The sequence below is a fragment of the Vicugna pacos genome, chromosome 9 (genome assembly GCF_048564905.1).
Source record: "Vicugna pacos chromosome 9, VicPac4, whole genome shotgun sequence".
NCBI classification, from domain to species: Eukaryota; Metazoa; Chordata; class Mammalia; order Artiodactyla; family Camelidae; genus Vicugna; species Vicugna pacos.
Window position 1 is genome coordinate 34,926,642 of NC_132995.1, and position 22,736 is coordinate 34,949,377.

Below are 22,736 nucleotides of genomic sequence, written 5' to 3' on the forward strand. Positions count from 1 at the left end.
ACTCACTGAAATTGCTTTGAGTTCTTAAACCAAATGGACAAAAATACAGCGTTTAACTTTAAAAGAGATTTGAAGGCATACAATGTGGCATGGGTGATAAATTGAAATCTTCTGTCTCTTTTTATTCATTCTTCTTCATTTTCTGTGGGTAGACAAGGTTTGCTAGCAGAACTGGCCCAGTAGACACACATAATGACAAGAGGCTGTTCTCAACAGGAGCAGTTCAAATTAACTTGCAAATCAAAGGGAATTGTTACCACCAGCAAAATGAAATCAGATTTACTTAAGCAAAGTTTCTGGGGTTCTGTGTTTATGTCACTAAATACCTAGAAACCAACTTATTTTATGATAAGAGAATATCAAAATTTAGAGGGAATAAAGCCCGTCTTACCATGCCATGGAAATGGCATTTCACACACAAAAATAAAAAAGGAAAGAAAAGAATAAAATTGAAAATGCAGATGATTTATTTGGCATTTTTTACATAAAATACATTGTTGTCTGAATATACTCAGGCATTTATTTTTGACTTAGCCAGAATAATTTATCTTTTGCCTCGTATTTCCCACATGTCCTGATATTTTGCTGGGCAGAATTTTGCATATCTGATTGCTTACTATATAGAGAAATCTTTCAAATATTCCTTTTAATGGCCTTATTGAGATATAGTTCACATGACATATGCTTTGCTAATTATAATCGTACACTGTGAGGCTCTTCAGTATCTTCAAGGTTGTGTGACTACCATCAGAATCAATTTTAGAACATTTCATTACTCCAAAAAGAAACTCTATCATCCCGAAGGCATCATATCTTGAGATGATGTCATATCTAAGCAGTAATTAACTAGCATGAAGTCATAAAGCTTTACTTCTACTTTTTTCTGATCTTACTCTTGTTTTCACGTACACTTTAGCAGTCCGTTTCCTGTTTCCCTCTAACCCACCCAGCTGCAGGCAAACAGCAATCTACTATCTGTCTCTGTAGAATTGCCTATTCCGTACATATTCATATAAATGGAGTCATATGCTTTCAGTTCTTTTGTGACTAGATTCTTTTTACTTGGCAGAATGTTTCCAAGGTCCATCCATGTTACAGAAGCTATCAGCATTTCATTTGTTTTTATAGCAGAACACTATTCCGTTGACTAGGTAATGGATATGTAGAATGGATAAACCACATTTCGTTCGTCCATTCACCATCTGATGGACTTTTATGTTTTCACTTTTTGGCTATTATGAATGATGCTGCAAGTACAAGTTTTTACAGAATGTATATTTTCATTTTGAGGGGTATATACATAGAAGTGGAGTTGCTGGGTCGCCCAGGAACTCTATGTTTAACATGGTGAGAAAGCGACAGACTGTTTTCCAAAGTAGCTGTACTGTCTTACAATCCCAGCAGCAATGTTTCAGACTTCCAGTCTATCCACATCCTCACCAACACATCGGTTTTTGGATTATGGTCATCCTAGTAAATTTGAAGTGGTATCTCATTATGATGTTGAGTTAAGTTTCCTGAATAACTAACGAAATTGAGCATTATTTTTTGTGCTTTAATTACCATGTGCATATCTCTTCCTTGGAGAAATATGTATTCAGATTCTTTGTCCGTTATTAATTGGGTTATTTCTATTTTCCATTTGTACTAGATAACATTCCCTCATCAGTTATATGATTTGCAGATATTTTCTTCCACTGTATCTTTTCCATTTACTTTCTTCATTGTGTCCTTTGCACAGTTTTAAATTTTGATGAGACCAATTTATCTCTTTTTTCTTTTGTAACTTGAGTTGTTGGTGTCATATCTAAGAAACTATTTCCTAATCCATAGTCATGAAGAAGTATGCTTATGTTTCTTCTAAAATTTCATAGTTTTAGCTGTTACACTTAAGTCGCTGATCCATTTTGAGTTAATTATTTATATATGGTGTGAGAAAGGGGTCCAATTTCATTCCTTTGCATATAGATATCCAGTTGTCCCAACACCATTTGTTGAAAAGACTACCTTATTCCTATTGAATTGTCTTGGCACTTGTGTCAAAAATCAACTGACCATAAGTGTAATAGTTGATCTGGGGACTCAATTATAGTCTACAGATGTATAAGAGTATCTTTAAGCCAGCACACACTGTACTATAGTTATTTTAGCTTTGTAGTAAGTTTTGAAATAGAGAAATGTGTGTCATCCAACTTTGTTTTTCTTTTCCAAGATTGTTTTGACTATTCTGAGTCCCCTGAATTTCCACATGAATTTTACCATAGGCTTTTCAATTTCTTTCTTTTTTTTTAATGCAGCTGCAATTCAGATAGAGATTAATATGAATTGTAAATTAACATGAGGAGTATTGCCATCTTAACAATATCAAATCTTCAAATCTTCAATTCTATGAACATGGGACATCTTTTCATCTATTTAGATCTTTAATTTTTTCAACAGTGAATTATAGTTTTCAGAGCACAAATGTTACATTTCTTCATTAAATTTATTTCTAAACGTTTTATTTCTTTAATGCCATTATAAATGGAATTGTAGTCTTAATTTTATGTTTGGAATGTTCTCTGCAGTGTATAGGAATATAATGGCTTTTTCTATATTGATCATATATCCTATAACTTTCTGAATATGTTTATTAGTTCTGTAGATTTCTTTTGTGAATTTCTTAGAATTGTCTGTATACAAATTCATGCCATCCACAAGAAGACAGTTTTACTTCTTTCTTTCCAATCTGACTGAATCGTATTTATTCTTGTTTTATGATTGTCCTTGCTAGAACATCCAGCTAAAAAGGAATGGAAGTTATAGACAGATCTTTGAGTTGTTCTTGATCTTCATAAGGATAATATTTAATCTTTCACAAACTGGCGTGAGGTTGACTGTGAGTTTTTCCTCAGTTCTTTTCATCAGTTTTCAGATTCCATTCTAATCCTAGTTTGTTGAGTGTTTTCATCTTGAAAGTGTGTTGGATTTCATAAATTTTTCTTTATTCTATTAATATGACATATCACATTAATTGAATTTTGGGTATTAAACTAACCTTGCATTCCTGAGAGAAATACTACACTCGGTCATCATATATTCCTTTTGAATGTTAGTGGATTTGAATGACTACATTTTGTGGAATTTAACACCTATATTTGTAAGAGGTTTTGGAGTGCAGTTTTAGTTTTTCTGACATTTTCTCAGGTTTTATTATCAGAGGGCTACCAGCCTCATTGAGTGAGTTGCAAAATATTATTTCCTTTTTTATTTTTTGGAAGAATTTGTGAAAAGTCATATTAATTTTTTGAATACTTGGTAGAATTCACCAAGGCAACCATTATCTAGACCTGGGATTTTCTTTTGGTAAAGTTTTTAAATTGGTAATTGAATATCTTTACTTGTAATAGGCCTATTAAGCTATTTGATTTATTCCTAAGCCAATTTGATAGTTTCTAGGAATTTGTCCATTTCATCTAAGTTGCCTACTTGTTGGTATGTGTTTATATTACTCTCTCATAATCCTTTTTATTTTTATAAGGCCAATAGTGATAGCCACTCTCTGATTTTAGTAATTTGAGTTTTCCCTCACTTATCCTTGGTTTGTCTAAGTAAAGAAAGCTTATTGATTTTATTGGTCTTTTCAAAGAACCAGTTATTGCTTATGTTGATTTTCTTTATGATTTTTCTATTCTTTATTTTATTAATTTCCATTCTAATCTTTATTATTTTCTTTTTTCTGCTTCTTTATATATATATTTTTTTCTTTTTTTCTATTCTCTTCTGGTAGAATGTTAAGGTTTTTTATTTAATACATTTCTTTTTTTATAATTCAGGCATCTGGAACTATAATTTTCCTCCAAGCACTATTTTAGCTGCATTTCATACGTTTTGATATGTTGTTTATTTTTTTCTTTTATATCAAAATATTTTATAATTTTCATTGTAATGTCTTCTTTGACCCATTAGTTATTTAGAAATGTATTGTTTAATTTCCACATATTTGTCAGTTTCCCCATTTTTTTTTACTATTTTTAATTTAATTCCATTGGTAATAATACATACTTTGATTTAAATCATTTAAATTTATTGATTTTTTTTTTTACTGTCTATAGCATGTGGTCTTTCCTAGGGAATGTTTCATGTGGACTTGAGAAGAATGTGTATTACACATTTCTTGGGTAAGGTGTTTTATAATTTGTCTGTCACATACAGTTGATCAAACCTTTAATTTCCTTGTTATTCGTCTACGCAGTGTTACTATCCATTATTGAGTGGCATTGTAATAAGAAGTTTGACTCCATTTTTTTTGTGTGTGTTCCACTATGGACAGTATTTAAGCCCTATCCCTCTGTCTTCCTCCTTTAAGCTGAAAAGAAAGCTCAGGTTCTCCTTCCTTTGGTACTGACAGGTAGTGCACATCTCACATGTGCGCCTCCACCCCTGTTATACCCTTTAACCATCATAAAAACTCCAAGCCAGTCTCCTTTCTCTATTCTCTCAAACCATTTTTGGACCATCTTGGTAAGCATTTCTTGCTCTCCCTAGTAAGCCTCATTATGTGAGTAACAATATAGCTTCCTGGTATATATATGGAATCATCAGTGTCAACATCCATATCAATTTATAGGTAGAGGTCCATCCTACTTCTTTGAGAAGGTCACAACAGAGGTATTGAAGTCTCTTACTATTATTGTTTAATTATGTATTTCTTCCTTCAATTCTGTCAAATTTTTATGAATGTATTTATAGACTGTTAGGTTTCATAGACATTTGTACTTGTTATATATTCTTGATAGATTGATCCTTTCATCATTATAAAATGCATTCTTTATCACTGGTAACATTTTTGTTTTGCTTTAAAGTCTAAACTAAATTATCTTTGCGATTTTCCTATAAATCTAGAACTATTCTAGATATGTTTGTTTTAATAACATATGTCAAAAAATTCCTGTTTTATAGACAATAAAACCAAGTGCAGGAAAATGAAGAGAACTGTTACAAAGTTAGAGTTAATAGGTGTCACAGAAGAGAGACGGTTTCCCCACATTATACTGCACATTTACCTCTAACTGCAGCCAGATAAGTTGGTTTCCCTAGTTTCCTTCAATTTTAATCTTCAGGGAGGAAAATGAACTCCTTCCTCCCTAAAGAACAAATGGCTGTTTTAAGTCTGTAAAAGCAACCAGAATAAGATCATTTCCCAGGATCTTAAAACAGATCAGCTCAATTTAAAAGATAGTCTCTATTAAAAACAGGTGCATCTGAATAAAAAATCCTAGTGCCAAATTATTAAATATGTATTTATTCAACAAACACCAAAAATATATCCAGTTTTGTGTGAGATGAAAAGAAGGTTAGGGCACAGTTCCTACCTTTGAACAAAAAACCATTTGCACACAAAAAGAAAGTCTGTTTGCTGATGTGAACCAAATCAGTCTGAGAATGATATATCTTTTTGCTTCCTAAAATTCTTAGTCATCAGGTAAACTGTAAGACCTCAGGTTACTGTCGGGAGGTATTATAGAGAATAAGAATACTTTTCTTTCAGAAAGAAATTCAAATAGGACTTAAAAATTGGGTAGATTACAGAAAGAGTGAGCCAAAAAGAACTATTTCTTGGATAAACTTATACACACAGCCAAATGTTTTCACTATTCGACCTTTATATTTGATTGATGGAATACAATTATGCATTTAAAATTTGCCCAGTTTTGATGCCTTTAAGGGAAAATATATTAGCATGTAATAACGTTTCAGCTATCACTATAAAATAAATACATTAAATAATTCTGATATTTTATTTTAAAAGCACGCATGTAAAATTGGTATATATTTAACACATTGTAAAGGATATACAATTTAAATTACATTTTCTTTTACTGTCCCACCCTTCTCCTTCACCTCCTTCTGGCTCTTGGACTCTCCTCTGGAATTAATCACCATTTATACAGTTGTCCGTTGGTATTGAGGGAAATTGGCTTCTGTACCCCCTGTGGATACCAAAATCCACAGATGGTCAAGTCCCCTTTATAAAATAGCATAGTATTTGTATAGAACCTATGTACATCCTTTATTATACTTTAAATCATCTGTAGGTTACTTATAACTAATACAATGTAAATATCATTGCGTATGGTTGTAAATACAATGTAATGGTAAGTAAATTATTGCCTGAGCGTGGCAAAGTCAAATTTTGCTTTTTGAAACATTTGAAATTTTTTTTAATATTTTCAATCCATGATTGAAACCCCAGATGCAGAACCCATAGATACAGAGAGCTGACTATATTCTCACTTTAGAGTTCTTATAAAGCTTTATTCTAAACTGTGTTCATTCTGTGTAACTGATTGCATATTAGTATCCTTATATGAACCAACTTTAAAAAAGGTAACTGAACATTATGTGTCTGAATTAGGATAAATCATCTTTAAATGTCAGGTGTGGTATCTGAACTGATAATATATTAGTATTTATGTCATGGTGGCATATTTTTCTGTTTTCTTGTTCTGATAGTTCTAAGTCAATTAGTGTCTTCCTCATTTTTTATACTGATACATGAAGACACTGATATATCCGCTTTTAAAATGAATTTACTTTTTTCAGAATTCCTTATAAAAAAACATTGTATGATCAGATTCTTTCACATAATTTGTTTTACTGAACTTTGCTCACAGACTGGAAAGTACTTGTTTTTATTAGATGTGGACCACCAAAACAGGGGAAGGGGACACGTTACTGACTCAGAACTGAATTATCCCATGGATAGTTGAAGTCTTGGAAAGAGATTATGTGAAATATAAGAATAATATTTTCTGCACAGGTCTCATACAACGTAAGGTCAAAATGTTCATGTCTAATTTTTCTGCATATCTTTCAAATGTAAACATTTAGATACACAAGAATTTTTAGGATTATTAGATTATAAAATCAAAGATTATGGAAGTAAAAACTATTCAATTACCAATAAGTAATTATTAAGTGAGTACTTAGAATATTGTACTAGATTAGAAAAAAAATACTGTCATATTTCAAATTGGGCCTACTAGGGAGTTTTATAACATCAAAATGGGCCCTAGGAACCAGACATTACTTTCCCTTCCTCCATTTCTGTTCCTCACACTGGGTGAAAAATCATCAAGAACACCCTATACATTGCAAAGTATCTCATATTTCAGGATTTTCATATCAAATTAAATATAATGTCCCTAAAACCTTTTACTAATGGAGATAATAACAAACTAAAAAGAAGCTTTCAGGTATATGATTTCATACAGTTTTTCTTTTTTAAAAGAATTCTAATCTGTGGAGGCATGGAGAAACTTAGAGTCAGTGAAACCATTCTCTCATCTGGAAACCCCCATTATTCCAAAGTCATGGTTAGGCTGATTCATTGTGACATCATGAACAATAATGTCTGTCCATACCAGGCATTCCCCATTTTAAATGAAATGAACACATTCTCTCCTCACAGAATAGGTGCCCTGTGGGAACTCTTCAAATACTAACTCCCTAAGTAAACAACATTGTCATGATTAATTAGACACATCTCAGTTTTTATTTGAAAATCATTGGAAGGAATCAGGAATTTTACTAGTACCATCGCCAGCACCCATTAGGTAATAGATACAGCTCTCAGAATTGCATATTGTACTTACAAACCTCTCCTATAAATTCTCCTCACTATCTATAAATAAGACTTAGCGTGAGCCTCAAAAGGACAAGGTAATAAGTCCTTTCACAGATGAAAGAAGACATGTGTCGATTTAAATCACACAGTATAGATGGTAAATATAGACAAGCATAATCTGTAATATAAGTCAATTTACAGTGTTTTCCTTTTTTCTCCTTAACAAATAATATGCCATCTCGAGTATTTGAAATATCATCTGTTAAATAAAAACATCCATTTGTTCCCTGCTATACTGGCTGGTTATAAATTGCCTGTACATAATCGCATGTTAACTTCAGAATCTCTTTACTGTGTAGCATTTTTCTACTGTTTGCAATGAAGGCAGAACATGTATTCAAATGCCTCCTCATAACCATTATACACCCAGAAACTTGAATCATGCTGAAGTCATCTATTTATGCAGTAAAGAGAAATGCCCAAAGTAACCTTTAAAATATTTGCTCATATAAACCTCCTGAAAATACAGATTTTGTCTTTATCATTTTGGCATCAACCTAACACTAAATGCAGTGCGTTAAGTAGAGGAGGCCCAATTATTTGATTTTGCTTTTAAAAAAAAAAAAGCCTCTTTAGAGACTGAGGAAAAAAAGAATCTTTCCTGTGTCTAGGAACTGTAGAATTATATGTATAAATAATGCCATGAAACATTTCATCAGAAAAGCTGATGATCGTCAATAGAAAAATTGTTGAACAATTAGAACTTTAACATTTAAAATATGCCGTCTACAACTCACAAGTGTTATATTTTAATAAACCACAGTTTTAAAACTCTTGTAGGCACATTTATTGTCCAAAGATGTTGAGCAAAATACATTTTTAAGCTAAATAAGGAAATAAGAAAAAATAAGGTGATTTGGTACTGTTCATGCACGTATTTTCAAACAGGCAATAATCATTGAAATGATGGAATTAAATGCAAGCCTCAATTAAAAAGGGTGTTTTATACTTGATTTGCTAAAACAATAAGCGTAATCATTCTTCAAGTATGTTAAAAAGGTCACTAGTCTTGGTAGAGTTTTTCTGCAGTTTCCCTTCAATTGTTCTATCTTTCTTCATTAATGCATATTATATATAATTGGGGTTTTAGGTTAAGCCTCGAGTGGATTGTTTTCTTACCTGCTACCTTTTAAATGTCCACCATCAATCTCCTGTTTCTTGTAGAGCACAAAATAATTTTTTTGGCAATGATAGGCTCTTTTGGACTTTGAAGTGGAAATCCTGTCGGAGGCAGTCTGAAACAAGAGCAGTGGCGACCCGCACATACTGACCACAGGTCAGGGTTCTGCTCTAGGGAAAAGCAGTCCAAAACCAGCTGCAAAAAAAAAAAAAAAAAAAAAAAAAAAAAAAAAGCTCTGACTCTTGTAGCAGTGTACAAATTACCTTTCTCCCTATTTCCCCCTTTCTCTTTAAGACTGAGTCTACCAACTTCTACTTCTGTGCTTGGAGTGATGTCCACCAGGGGCCCTTAGTAAACACAGTTTATTTATGATTGGGGGTGGGGGGTACTCTTTCAGAAGCTACATATTCATGTGTTAGCAGTTCTGGATCAACCTGTTTTGGATTTTCTATGTCTTATTTGCTGTTCCACTTGCGTTCTAAGTACTTATGCACATGAAACTTGACACGTGGCCTGTCTTTGGTTTGCTTTGGAGACATTAACGAATTTCTTAGGGTAACCATTGATTTGGAAAGGACTAAGAGTCCAAGTCATGGTCTGTTGTTATCTGGGCTTATCTACTAGAAAAAGCAAAGAGTGTGAAATGAGGACACCCACATACAGTCTGCTGGCCCACAGAGTCCTTCATAAGCATTTAGTTTAAATTTAGTAGAAAAGTTTAGAATAGTGTTCATTTAATTAAGAAAAGTCCAAGTAGGGTATTTGAGGTAATAGCTGGTAAAAGATACTGCTTTAAAAGCATAGTCACTGGTTTTCACTGGTAATGAAATGGCCTAATATAACCAACTGGGAAGAAAACAGTGAGGATGTCTTCCTGGCAACGTAGTCAATGAAGTAAGAAGTCTGGATAATATTTCAGGCAGTAATATCCATGAACAGGCATGAGCATAATGCCAAACAGGCAGAGAGGATAGTCAAAATCTCCCCTGTATCTTTAAACAAACTTTGATTCTCATGGTGATTTTTCATAGTGGCAGGTGCATGGGCTCTGGAGTCTAGCTGTCTGGGTTTTTAGCCCAATATAAGATGCTTCATCTCTTTGTTTTCACTTTTGTCTTTTATGTAATGGGCATGATAGTTTACAAACATGAAAAATGGTCAACATGAGGATTCACATCGTAATCCCATGTAATTTACTACATAGCATATTGCCAGGACACAGGAAAGTGCTCGATAAATTCTACATAATAATGGTAATAACCATGACCACAACAAGTATAATGCCTATTATCTGAATTCAATATTCAGGCACCTAGGTTGAAAAGAAAGAAAGAAAAAAGAAAAACAATAGCTGTGTCCTTTCCTAAGCATAAGAGTCATTGTAAACAAAGATAATAAAAATGGAAGGGCATTTGTGTAACTGAGTTGAAATCTAATCCAATAAAGAATTCTTGAGATCAGGACTGTCTACGATTTATCATCATAAAATACTGATCCTACCAACTAAAAAAATGCTTTGCTTGTTTGATTTTTTTCATCTGCATACAATTTAAACATAAACACACATGGGATAATTAAAGTTATTTGGAGACTTTCTCTTCTATCCAAGATAGAATAACAAGGATCAGACTTATCCTCCCACCTGAAACAATCAAGAAAAACACTGATCTTTGAGAAATGGGAACAAATGAAGTGAGCCCCACAGTTGCTGCAATTTACTGTCCTCAGAGAATTTCCAAACTGAAAAAAAAAAAGAATCTAAATAAATGAAGAGAAATTCCATTTTCATGGATTGGAAGACAACACAGATGTCAGTTCCTTCAAGTGGATAGATTTTTTTTAATATTTTTTATTCAACTATAGTCAATTTACAATATTGTGTCAATTTCTGGTGCACAGCACAATACTCCAGTCATATAGGAGCATACATGTATTCATTTTCATATTCTTTTTTTTCACCATAAGTTACTACAAGGTATTGAATATAGTTCCCTGTGCTATACAGTGTAAACTTGCTGTTTATCTTTTTTTTGTATATTAGTTAGTATCTGCAAATCTAGAACTCCCAATTTATTCCTTCCCACAACCTTCCCCCTATGGTAACCATAAGTTTGTTTTTTACATCTGAGTCTGTTTCTGTTTTGTAAATTAATTTGTTTGTCTTTTTTTTTAGATTCCACATATAAGTGATACCGTATGGTAGATTTCTTTCTCTTTCTGGCTTGCTTCACTTAGAATGACATTCTCCAGGTGCATCCATGTTGCTACAAATAGCATTATTTTATTACTTTTTATGGCTGAGTAGTATTCCACTGTATAAAGATAGCACAACTTCTTTATCCAGTCATCTGTTGATGGACATTTAGGTTGTTTCCATGTCTTGGCTATTGTATTTAGTGCTGCTATGAACATTGGGGTTCATGTGCCTTTTTGAATTAAGATCCCTCTAGATACATGCCCAGGAGTGGGATTGCTGGATCATATAGTAAGTCCATTTTTAGTTTTTTGAGGAATCTCCATACTGTTTTCCATAAAGGCTATACCAAACTACATTCCCACCAACAGTGTAGGAGGATTCCTCTTTCTCCACACCCTCTCCAGCATTTGTCATTTGTGGACTTTTGAATGATGGCCATTGTGACTGGTGTGAGATGCTACCTCACTGTAGTTTTGATTTGCATTTCTCTGATAATTAGCAATATTGAGCACTTTTTCATGTGCCTATTGGCCATTTGTATGTCTTCCTTGGAGAATTGCTTGTTTAGGTCTTCTGCCCATTTTTGGAGTGAGTTGTTTGTTTTTTTCTTATTAAGTTGTATGAGCTGTTTTTATATTTTGGAGATTAAGCCCTTGTCAGTCTCATCTTTTGTAAATATTTTCTCCCATTCTGTAGGTTGTCTTTGTTTTTCTTATAATTTCCTTTGCTGTGCAAAAGCTGGTAAGTTACAATTCCTATCAAAATATCAACAATATTTTTTGTAAATATAGGTAGGATTATTCTAAAATTTATCTGGAAAAGAAAAGGAACTAGAATAACAAAAAATTTTGAAGTGGGAAAATAAAGGCTAAGAAACAGTCTACCTGATTTCAGGAATTATTATAAAGCTACAGTAATTAAGAGTGTGGTCTTGGCAGAGAGTTACACACATAGTTGAGTAGTATAGAGTAGACAACCCAGAAATAGACCCACACAAATGTGCCCAACTGATTTTTTACAAAGATGCGAGAACAATTCAGTGGAGGAAGATAGCCTTTCCATAAATGTTTTTGAAGCAAGACATCCATGGGAGGAGGGGTGAGAACTTTGACCGAAGTCTCATATTGTATACAGAAATTAACTTGAAACGGATATGAACTTAATGTAAATTCTAAAACTATAAAGTTCTAAGATAAAAATTTGGGGATATCAGATCTGTCAAAGAGTTCTTAGATTTGACACCAAAAGGAAATCCAATAAAGGAAAAAATGACAATTTGGACTTTACCAAAATGAAAAACTTCTGTTCTGCAAAAGATCATGTTTAAAAGGATGATAAACAAGTTATAGAATGGGATAAAATATTTGCGAACCATATACCCAACGAAGGACTAGTGTCTAGCATGTATAAGGAGGTCTCAAAATACAGTGTAAATAAATAATCCAATTATAAAATGGGCAAAACTCAGAAGAGAAACTTCACCAGAGAGGATATACAGATGACAGAAAAGCTCCTAGCAAGAATAAAAAGATGTTGAACAGCACTGCCATTAGGGAAATGCAAATTTAAACCAAAATGAGATATCACTACACATGATCAGAATAGCTGAAATAAGAAACAGTGACAGCAAGGAATGCTGGCAAGGATGTGGAGAAATGGGATCACGTATACATTTCTGGTGGGATTGTAAAGCTATATAGCTATTCTGGATAAAAAATGGTAACTTTACAAAATTAAACATGTATTCGCCATACAACCCAGGAATGTCACTCTTGGTCATTTATGTCTACAGAAAAACCTATGCACAAATGTATAGAGCAGCTTTATTCTTGAAGTCCCAAACTGGAAACAACCCAGCTGCCCCTCAGCAGGTTATAAACAAATGGTTGTACAGTCACACTATGGAATACAACCAAGCAGTAAAAATGGCAAATGATTGGCACACACCGGAATGACTCTCCAGACAATTATGTTGAATGAAAAGAAGCCAATTTCAAAAGGTCGCACATTGCATGATTTCATTTATAGAACATTCTGAAATGATGAAACTGTAGAAATGGAGATCAGATTCGAGGCTGACAGTGGTAAGGGAAGTGGTGGGCACAGGAGGGAAACATATGCGGGTATAAAAGAGCAGCACAAGGATTCTTCTTTTGTAAGATGCTATCATTTGGGAAAAAGCTGGGCAAAGGTAACTCAGAATTTCTCTGTTATTTCTTATATTTACATGTAAATCTGCAATTATCTCAAAATAAAAAGTTTTAAAAAGAAAATAGCAATATGAATTTTTAAAATGTATACTTAAATTTCAAAAATTATTGAAATATTCTCTAACAGGAAAATAGTGCTAAGTGCATACTAAGATGCTGTACTAAGTAAATGTATTTCATTTAAAATTTATTAATTGATCCTATATTAAAATGAATTAATAAATTTCATCAGTGTAAAAATGCCAAGAAAGTTATAAATTTTATATGAAATATGAAAATAAATGCATACTTTAAATAGTCAAAAGTTAGAGTTACATAGAATTAAAAGTGACCATTTTGTCTCTTTCATTCCCATTACCTCTAACTCCCCTCCTTACCGATAACTAATTACAGGAAAAGTTTAGTATATACATTTTGGGGGGGAATGAGGGAAGACTTTGTCATGGCATTCCCATATTTAGTTATGTTCTCTATGATTTGTTTTCATTCAACATATATTTTAAAGGTCTTTTAATTCATTTTATATAAACTTACTATCCTGTGTATAAAATTCTATCATATGAATATATACTAGAATTTAATCATGACCCTACTTTAAGACATTTATGAGATTTTTCTCTTATCTAATAATAATAAAACACTAGAACAATTTGGCGGTACCTATGCATGTGTATTTATTTCTTTTGTTTAGATTCCAGAAATAAATTTTTGGATGCAAACACATGTCCTTTAAGAAAACTTTTTTTTTTAATATTGCTACTTACACTATAGCTCTCCCAAACAGTTTCCTACCCATGCCACCTCAGGTGTTTCTGTCAGCTTCACAGTCATTCTTTTATAGTTTGCCCTCCCTATTGATGAGGTTGAAAGCCTTTGAATATGTTAGGCTAAGTGGGAAACAGAAGGAAGTGGCAGGCAGGAACTTGTGGACTTCTGTCCAAAGATAGTAGCAACTTCTTAATATGTATGTTAACTGTCACCCCTCTCCTTTTTCTGCTCCTCCAGAGATTCCCACTTTTTCACTTTTGCTCTTGTAGTCTTTCCAACAGCGTTGTAGAAAGTTACTACCTGCAAAAGTGTAGGTGAAGTCAGTACTTTTTCATAGACATAAAAGCTAACAGTAGACTTAACACTACGAGAAACATTTAAAACAAAACTTATTCTTTGAGAAAATCGAAACTGTTTGATTTAGGTGAAAATACGCCTAAGCTCATTTAGGGAGAAAAGAAACAGTATTTAGAAACAACCTGAAATAAAATAGTAGCTTCAAAAAGAGCTAAGCTTCCTAGCAGCCAATGGGGAAAAATTGGGAGTAAGAACAGATTAAGATGAGACTTTCCCCTTGTCCTTTAGCATCAAGCTTCAGTCTTTTTCTGGAAAGAAAACGTAATTTTCTCTGTGCTCAGAATCAGTGCAGTGCCATGGAGTGAGGGTTTGTATGATAATTAGGAAATACAACTTTGTACTGATGCATACAGACCTCCTCCCAGGCGTCTATTGACCACCATCAGAAGACATGAGCTGAGTAACCACCTCTTGTGCTATCAGTGTTGTTGAAGGCTTGAGGATTGTGTTAGGCATTTAATTAAATATAGATCCTTTGTTTAATATGGCTTTTACTTTAAATATGGAGCTTTCTGTCTAGAATAACAGTTTCCAAATTCAAGGGTCAAATTGAACAAAAAGTCATGCTTATTTGGGAGGCACAACGGCTGTGAAAGCCTTTTCTCTGTGCTAAAACCACCAAGATTATGCCAACTGTAAGAGGGACTCTGATTTCTTGAGGCTAATGGAGAAGCAGGACTTAAATCCTTCAGGTGGAAGCCAAGCTTCACTTTTATTTTACTGAAATAATCTGTCTGCCTTAACCTCAGCATTGTGCAAAGCAGAGCTGGGATTAGGAAGCAGGCTTTCTTTCTTGAAATAGCGCTGTCTTAAAATGCAAAGATTATTTTCTCTGGGTTAAGTCAAATGAGCCTTCATGCCCTGTGATGTACCTCCAAGTGGAGGCCGCCTCATTGGCTCTGCTTTAATCTCTTTGCCTCTCACCTTCCCACTTGGCTTCCGAGTCTTGAAATGACATTACAGCTTTTTATGTTTGGAGATCAAATTAACTATTTAGCCAAATCACTAAAGTGGAGGGTATAATGCTCAAAAGTAAGCATTTCATTTACAAAAACACACGTTATCTAATGCAATAAATGGTGATAGTGTGTCTTTAGGCCCTGGTTATTCCAGTGTTTGGGGAAATAATAAAGACTTTTCATTTTCTCCCTTAGATCATAAGTGCTGTGTTATTAGTGCCATCTCAGCGTTAAACCAGGTTGCAAGCTGCTTATTCTTTAAAATGATGCTTTATTTTTCAGTTTAATTGCTTTTTTCGGGAGCATTATTAGCTTCCAGAAGTGGAGAAAAAATATCAAAGCAACTAAAGCCGTGGTTCACTATATTTGAAGCTTAAAAACACTTTTCAACAACCAATGCAACAATAGTGGGCCAATTATCAAGAATAATATTAGGGAATATATACTGTGGTAATTATAGAAAGTAAGATCTTTTAAATACCAGGTGAGGATCATCTGTATTTTTCTGTTAGGCGTTCTTAGCACGCTGAACAAAGAGTTATACTATTATCTGGAGAGACCAGATAATGCCCAAACTCCCTGGACTTTTCAAAAGTAACTCTTCATCAAACTTTATATCCCAGTCAATCCCCACTCAACCCAGATAGTTGAAACTAGCAAGCCTCTGTCCTTGGCCAGCCCAGTGCTGTGCAGTGGGCTTATGAATGGAGTAGTCATAGTGTCAGAGAACAGTCCTTGGCCAGTGAATGTCTGAGACAGGCCTCTTAGCATGGGTTCCCACTCATCAAAACCAATTTCGCTCCTGCCCCTACAAAATCTTCAACCTGTCAGCAAAAGAGACACGCACCACACCATCCTTCAAGGAGAACAGGCAGATGCTTGGTGGAAAGTTGATGACATTGGACATCTTCTGTCCTAGGAAGGACAATGACAACCTCACAGGTACTGACACATTCCCCATATGTACTTCCCTTTCCTACCCTCAGGGCCTGAGCACTGTTTGAGGACTTACCGTGTCACTGACCTACTGACGTGGGATACTGCATAACTGTGCTATGCACCAAGGAACCCAATATAAGGCCAAAGAGGAACATCCCTGGGCACACAACTTGAGATCCATTGTTATGACTGAACCACACCATATAGGATGTGCTGCCCTAGAGGAGTGAGGAGTGGAATTGCCTCTAACATATGCAGCTGAGCCATCAGCCTGGTGATGCCACTCACTGAGTCTACTGCATTTTTCAGGATACGATATATGCCTTATATTGAGAGAGATACCACAGTAGGTAGAAACATGGGTATGGGAAACTAAATTTGAGAGTGAGTGTGGCCATTCTTACCATCACTTCCACTGATCACTTGAGGTCTTAGGGCTTCCTGCTCCTTCCCCAAATGTAGACTCTGTGGGTCCGGATGTCCATGTTCCCAGGTGGGAATTATTTCTACAAAACACATAGTCAGAGTCCCACTCAGCTCAATGCCATGTCCACCACCTGGTCGCCGTGGTAGAGAAGGGCAGCAGACAGAGAAAGGAATTAGGGCAGTGGGACTAGTAAAAGTGAGTACATGTCATTATACATTCATCAAACTCCACGGAATGTGCAACACCAAGAGTGAATCGTAATGTAAACTGTGAACTTTGAGTGATAATAGCACATCAATGTAGGCTCATCGATTGTAACGAATGTACCATGGGATGCTGATAGCAGGGGAGGCTGTACGTGTGTGTGTGTGTTGGGAGAGGGTGGAGATATATAAGAACTCTCCACTTTCTGCTCAATTTTGCTGTGAAACTAAAAGTACTCTGAAAAAGAAAATCTATTAACAAATTGAATGAAATAAGTTCTAAAGATGGCATTAAAATGCCATATGTTCCTTAAATAGTTCTCATTTCTTTTCCATGTAAGGAAGAGGCAGAAGTCAATAAAAAAAATCAAGGTTTATATGTCAGCATAAAAATATCTTCAGAATGCTATTTTATCATTTATATTATATTTTATAATCATAATCCTCCTTGATATATTTATAGAACAGTTAATGTATTTATAAAAACTCTCAGTTTTAGTGCACACGTCATGGTAAAGGTGTTTTCACATATGCTAGCTTTTAAAATAATTTCAGCAAATGTATTGTGGTTACCCAGTGTCATTTAGCTTTTATAGAATAAACATGGGGCTCAAACCTGGTTTAAGTGACCCCTTTCTTGTGAGTAACCATATGAAATTCAACTCAGACATAGAATCTGTTACAGAGGCTGGCAGATAATAGGTATGCAATGAAATTTCAGTGCAGTTGCTGAATGAATTCAGCTCCCTCCCTAATCTGACTTTCTATATGTGAGTCATTCATTGATGGCCATTTGCTAGCAGGTGAACAAAGTTTGAACACCTAAGTTTTGTTAATAAGTAACATACACTTTTTAAGTTGGTTAGCATTTCTAAATTTCATAAATGTTAATTTTAATTAAATACATACTTTGAAGGAAAAGGAATTCCCTTAGATAGCAAATGTTACAGTTCAGCTATTTTTGAATATTGTATAGAAGTTTTATAAAGACTGCTTTCTAGAATGTCATATTATATCCCAAGTTGCTGGTCTGATGCCAACTAGTATAACTTGCTACCATTTGGTTCATAAGCCTAGGGAAAATGTCAAATTCTCTCTAAATTATGCAGTTTCAATTATGTAACTGACTCTTTTACCTTGATACCAATTTTCTGTGCCATTATGCTGAAATCGTTAGAAAATGAGACATGTTACTTAGTTTTGAAGTCTCCGCTGAATTCTTAACTAAAGAAATTTCTTAATTAAAAATCAAGTCATTCTTTCAAGCATTCAAATGATGTATTATGGGTTATTTGACACGTACATTATATGGCAGAATATATAAAAATACCTCCACCTTCACAATCTAATTGAATTATTCAGAGATTGATGTCATGAACGTTTATTGAGTTCCTACTGTGTGTTAAAGCACAGGTGTAGCGTTAGGTCTCTACTACATAATTAGGGAAGGCTGGGTTTATATCCAAAGAGAATATTTCAAAGTGTCTGACTATGGTTGTAGGAGACCACAAGGGAGAGTGCTAAACCTTCAAATTTATAGCAGATGTGATATTTCTATACCTGGGCTAGAAGGGATGTGGTAAAACCAGAAAGAGACAGTCATAATAGCCTGCTAGTCAAAGTGTGGTTCACACAACTGCAATACTGGTATCACCTTGAAGCTAATGAGAAAGCAAAATTCTCAGGTCCAACCCTAACCCTAAGAATTAGAACTGCATTTTCATAAAATCCCAAGGTAATTTGTAGGCACGTTAATATTTGAAAAATACCAATGTGTAGAATGCTTCTTTGAAAGGCGTCATCCCAGTTGACCTGGACACAGCCAACTCAAGGTAATCTCATAGGGGAAACACTGGGGAATATATATCCTGACCTCACTGCCCTAAGGAGGTCCCTTGATCCATGATGGGGATCCTCATTAGACAAATGTCATAGAAAACATAGAACAAGGAGAACTGTTGGTATGGTGTGTGAAGTTCAGCTACCTGAGGCAGAGGATTGATGGGGGTAAAGGAGCAAGTGGACTTGGAGTGGCAACTGGACAAGACCTGGCCCCTGCAGGTGTCAGGATGGGTGATGCGGTCCCCTGACTTCAAATATCTAAACACATTTTTTGCAAAATTATTTTTTATACTACAGTCACTCTTCATATTGAAATCGTGAACAAAGGTAATACTATTGTAATATAATACCCAACAGCCTATTCATCTGGCAGACATTGTACATAATCCCTTGGTTTTAAGTAGAGGTATGAAAAATGTTCTGTCAGAAATAGCTGGCCTGGCCGGGATTCTCCTGTAGATTTTCCTGTTCAACTTCACTTTCAGAATCATAGCAAAATTTTCCCTTACCTTTAAGGTAAGGGTAGTGAGTCCCTCATTATTATGTGATTTCTGATGTCCTGGATTTCCTGCTTTGTCTGAGGCCCATTATGTTAGATTAAAAATCTTACATACTTTTATGAAGCCAAATTGAAAGTCTGGTGGTATGGTGGCATTTCCCACTGTTGGAGCTCAAGTCTAATCACTCGGTTTCTCAAAGACTGAATTTACTAGATGAGAGGTTTTTAAAGGACAAAGCGTATCACATAATTAGCTGTGCTGGTAAATTAGAGGTGGTGCAGGCTCTGCTGAGAAACCCATGCCTATTGCCTCCCGTCATAAAATGTGGCTTCTATACGAACTGTAAATGGTTTAGGCCAGAAGCTGAGAGTGAGTGGGAATGTGACTCTAGTGAGGACTGACATAATAAGACGTTGAGCCCTCACAAGTATTAGAGCGGTATTTGGATGCGCTGTACTGTAGAAACACAATGTTACAGTAGGACATAAAAAATAACTGTATTAGTTATTGAATGTGAGGTTTATGTCAAGCGTGGTGAAAAAAGCTTTATATATATACATCACCTTTTTTTTTTTACTACTTAAAGCAATCCTATGTGATAGGTACAGTCACATGGTCGAAGTAATCCCAGAGAGGCAGCAATGGTGTCTGTGAGAGAGCATCCTCGCATAGCTACATTCACTTCCTTCCCCCATTAAGATGTATTTCATCCAAGTACTATTTCTTTCAAATCAATCAATCAATCAATCCAATCAGTCAGTCAATGTTGGTGACAAAAATATACTTTCTTCTTTAAAATGTGCTGCAGTTGAATTTTTAACATATTTGTTGTTAGTTCTTTGGGAGTGTTCTTTGTATGGCATCTTGCTTGAGTCAGTCTCCAATGAATAGTCTCCATGAATAGGCTCTATTAATAGTAGGAAGACTAGGATCTTTATCTCACATGGTCCTTCAGTGATGAAGAAGACCCTCAAATCCTCAGTAACTTTTCCAGGAAAATGAAAAATATGAATTATTTTTTCTTTCTTATATAACTGTTTTTCAAAAATGATGGATAGGAAAGAATTGGATGTGTTAACCACATTGAAATCTTTGAGGAGAACTCAATACTCTCTCTCAGGGAGATGTTCAGTTAGAAGAAGCTTAAGATCAATTAAATCCTTTATAAGGAGAGTGTATAGAGACCCAGTTAACTGATTAAAATAGTCTATTTGATAGATGAAGCACAGAGATATTAAAGTGAGTTAAGTGTCCTCATTTGGTAAATGAAAAATTTAACTTTACTTTTGTATTAAAATATTTTGAAATAATATTTACTTTAGAGGTTGGTTTAACAACATACCTTCTGGAATTGTGATAATGGAATTATACAATCTCTTTCCTCCCTGTTCCTCTCCTTCCCATTCTTATGATTTCTAGCAAGCTGGTGAGGGAGGGAGGGTATGTGTGAGAATGAGCAATGAGTTAGATGGTGAAAATCATTGTGGTTGAATTTTAGAGGGTTGTCAATGTTACCATAAACGTGGTATCCACCATCATGGCTTCTGTGTTTTCTAATCCATTTGAATTATCAGGAAATTGAGGACTACAAAGTCAACACATCATATACAAGGAGTAAGGGTAGAGAATTCAGTTTGTAAGTTGTTTATCCCAGAGAAACAATTTTTTTTTCACGAATAATAGACAAAGAACACAGATCTAGTTGGGAGAGGGAAGAAATCTCTGTTTCCCACCTAAAACATAACAAGGATGGGACAGTGGTTAAGAGTCTGAATTTAAAGGCTTCTGATGGAGCACAGCCATTTCCTAGTGATGCTGCACGTTGCTCTGAAACTGTCCATCCTTCCATTGTTTACACTTGAGTCTCTTGAAAACATTTGATCTTCAAGTAGTTATCGGGCACCTTCTTTGTGGCAAACAATACTCTAGGTATTAGTGGCATGGGAGTAAGAAAACAAGTTTTCTGCCGTATGGGAGCTACACACTTTAATGGAGGGAGATATTCTGAAATTTTTTATTTTCATCCTTCAGGTAGTGATAAGTACTGATCAAGAAAGACCTTTCTGACAAGGAGACACCCGAACATGTCTCTCAACCAAATCTGTTGACTGACAGCCTCCTCCATCTTGGGCAGTGGACACCCATGAAGTAGCATGGACAGAAAGGAACAGCAAGAAGGTAAGTTTTGCTGAATTTCAGTGTAAGAGTTCTGTATTTTCAACTCTGCGTTCTGTATTTTTATTTGCGAAATCTGGCATCCTTACGTGGAGGCTTACCATGCAGTAAGGGCCTTGACGTCTGCTCGGAGTGAGGTGGGGAGCTACAAACGCGTTCTTAACATCCTGTTTTGAAAAAATTACTCTGTGCACCCTGTTGAAAGAAGTCCACAGGTGATTAAGATCCAGGAGCAGGAAAGTGAATTTGGAAGCATGGAATGATGGCCAGTGTGACCAAGGTTTATGTGTATATTTCGCAAGGAGAAGGGACAAGATTTGGTGATGGTTTGGCTGTGGAATTTGGGAAAGTAAAGAGAGGCTTTGAGGACAGTGTCGATTATTTTGTTTGAACAATTGTGTGACAGAGTTGCCCTCCACCACCACCTAAAGGTTCGTAGTGTGGATTTAGTTATCTTCCTAAATAGGTTGCAAAAGTAGGAGGAAATTGGCTTGGCTATTACAAGATAATTTGTGGGCTGCGAAGGGTTAATGGTTTATTCTGTGGCTACTCTCTCTCTGTGTATATGTCTATCTCCGCATCTATGTATGGACATACGTGTATACGAATACACTTCTATCTGTTGATGCATAGATATAATTGTCTTTCTTTCCAAAGTCATGTTTATACCTTTAGGAGAATGGTGATTTTATCTAAAAATGAATATATAATCTTATCTACATATTTTATTCCAAATATATTAGCTCTAAAAATTAACTAGTAACTAGTATGTTTGTTTAAATATTTTTTTGTATTAATTGTAGCTGGAATCATTTAGAAGACTCTTCAAAATATGCACATAAAAAATTAGAATAGACTCAGACTCCAGAAATACATATTTATCTAAAGTATTTATGGAAGATTATAAAATGCCTATCATTGAAGTATCTTCCAAGTGGCATTTTACATTTAAATTACTTAACTACATATATGGATCTTCAGATTGGAAACAAGCTTGAATACAATTATTAGAATTGCCAACTGTAATTCAAGGGTTGAATTCAGCTGAAAAAGAGTGACAAGCTATTGACTTCTCAGGATAAAAGGAGAAAGAAGTGTCTGAGGAAGACAGAGCATCTAAGGGCTGGTGGACTTGGGTTCTGAAGCCCAGCAAGTCTCTGTAAGTCTCCCTTCAGTGAAGCTGAGTGTTGTTCATCATTATGGGGGGAAACTGAAGCCATGAGACTACATCCTGCTCTCTGGGGCGCCGGCTCAAGCTGTCCCAGAGGGTGGGGGGACTTTCCTGATATGGCTAATAAAGGAGTGTGGAGCAGCTGTCATGCTTTGCCTCCTTCAAGGCGCATAGACTGGAGAGAGAGAAATAGAGAGGG

At 35.0% G+C, this 22,736-nt stretch overlaps 1 long non-coding RNA gene across 4 annotated transcripts in view; it reads left to right on the forward strand.

The window, feature by feature from the left end:
- Positions 1–21,363, forward strand: part of LOC140698139 (uncharacterized) — a 785,970-nt gene extending 764,607 nt beyond the window's left edge. For all 4 annotated transcript variants that reach the window (XR_012075665.1, XR_012075668.1, XR_012075663.1 and 1 more), the window contains exon 7: positions 21,223–21,363. This is a non-coding gene — a long non-coding RNA (uncharacterized lncRNA). The remainder of the gene's footprint in view (positions 1–21,222) is intronic.
- Positions 21,364–22,736: the final 1,373 nt, after the last annotated feature.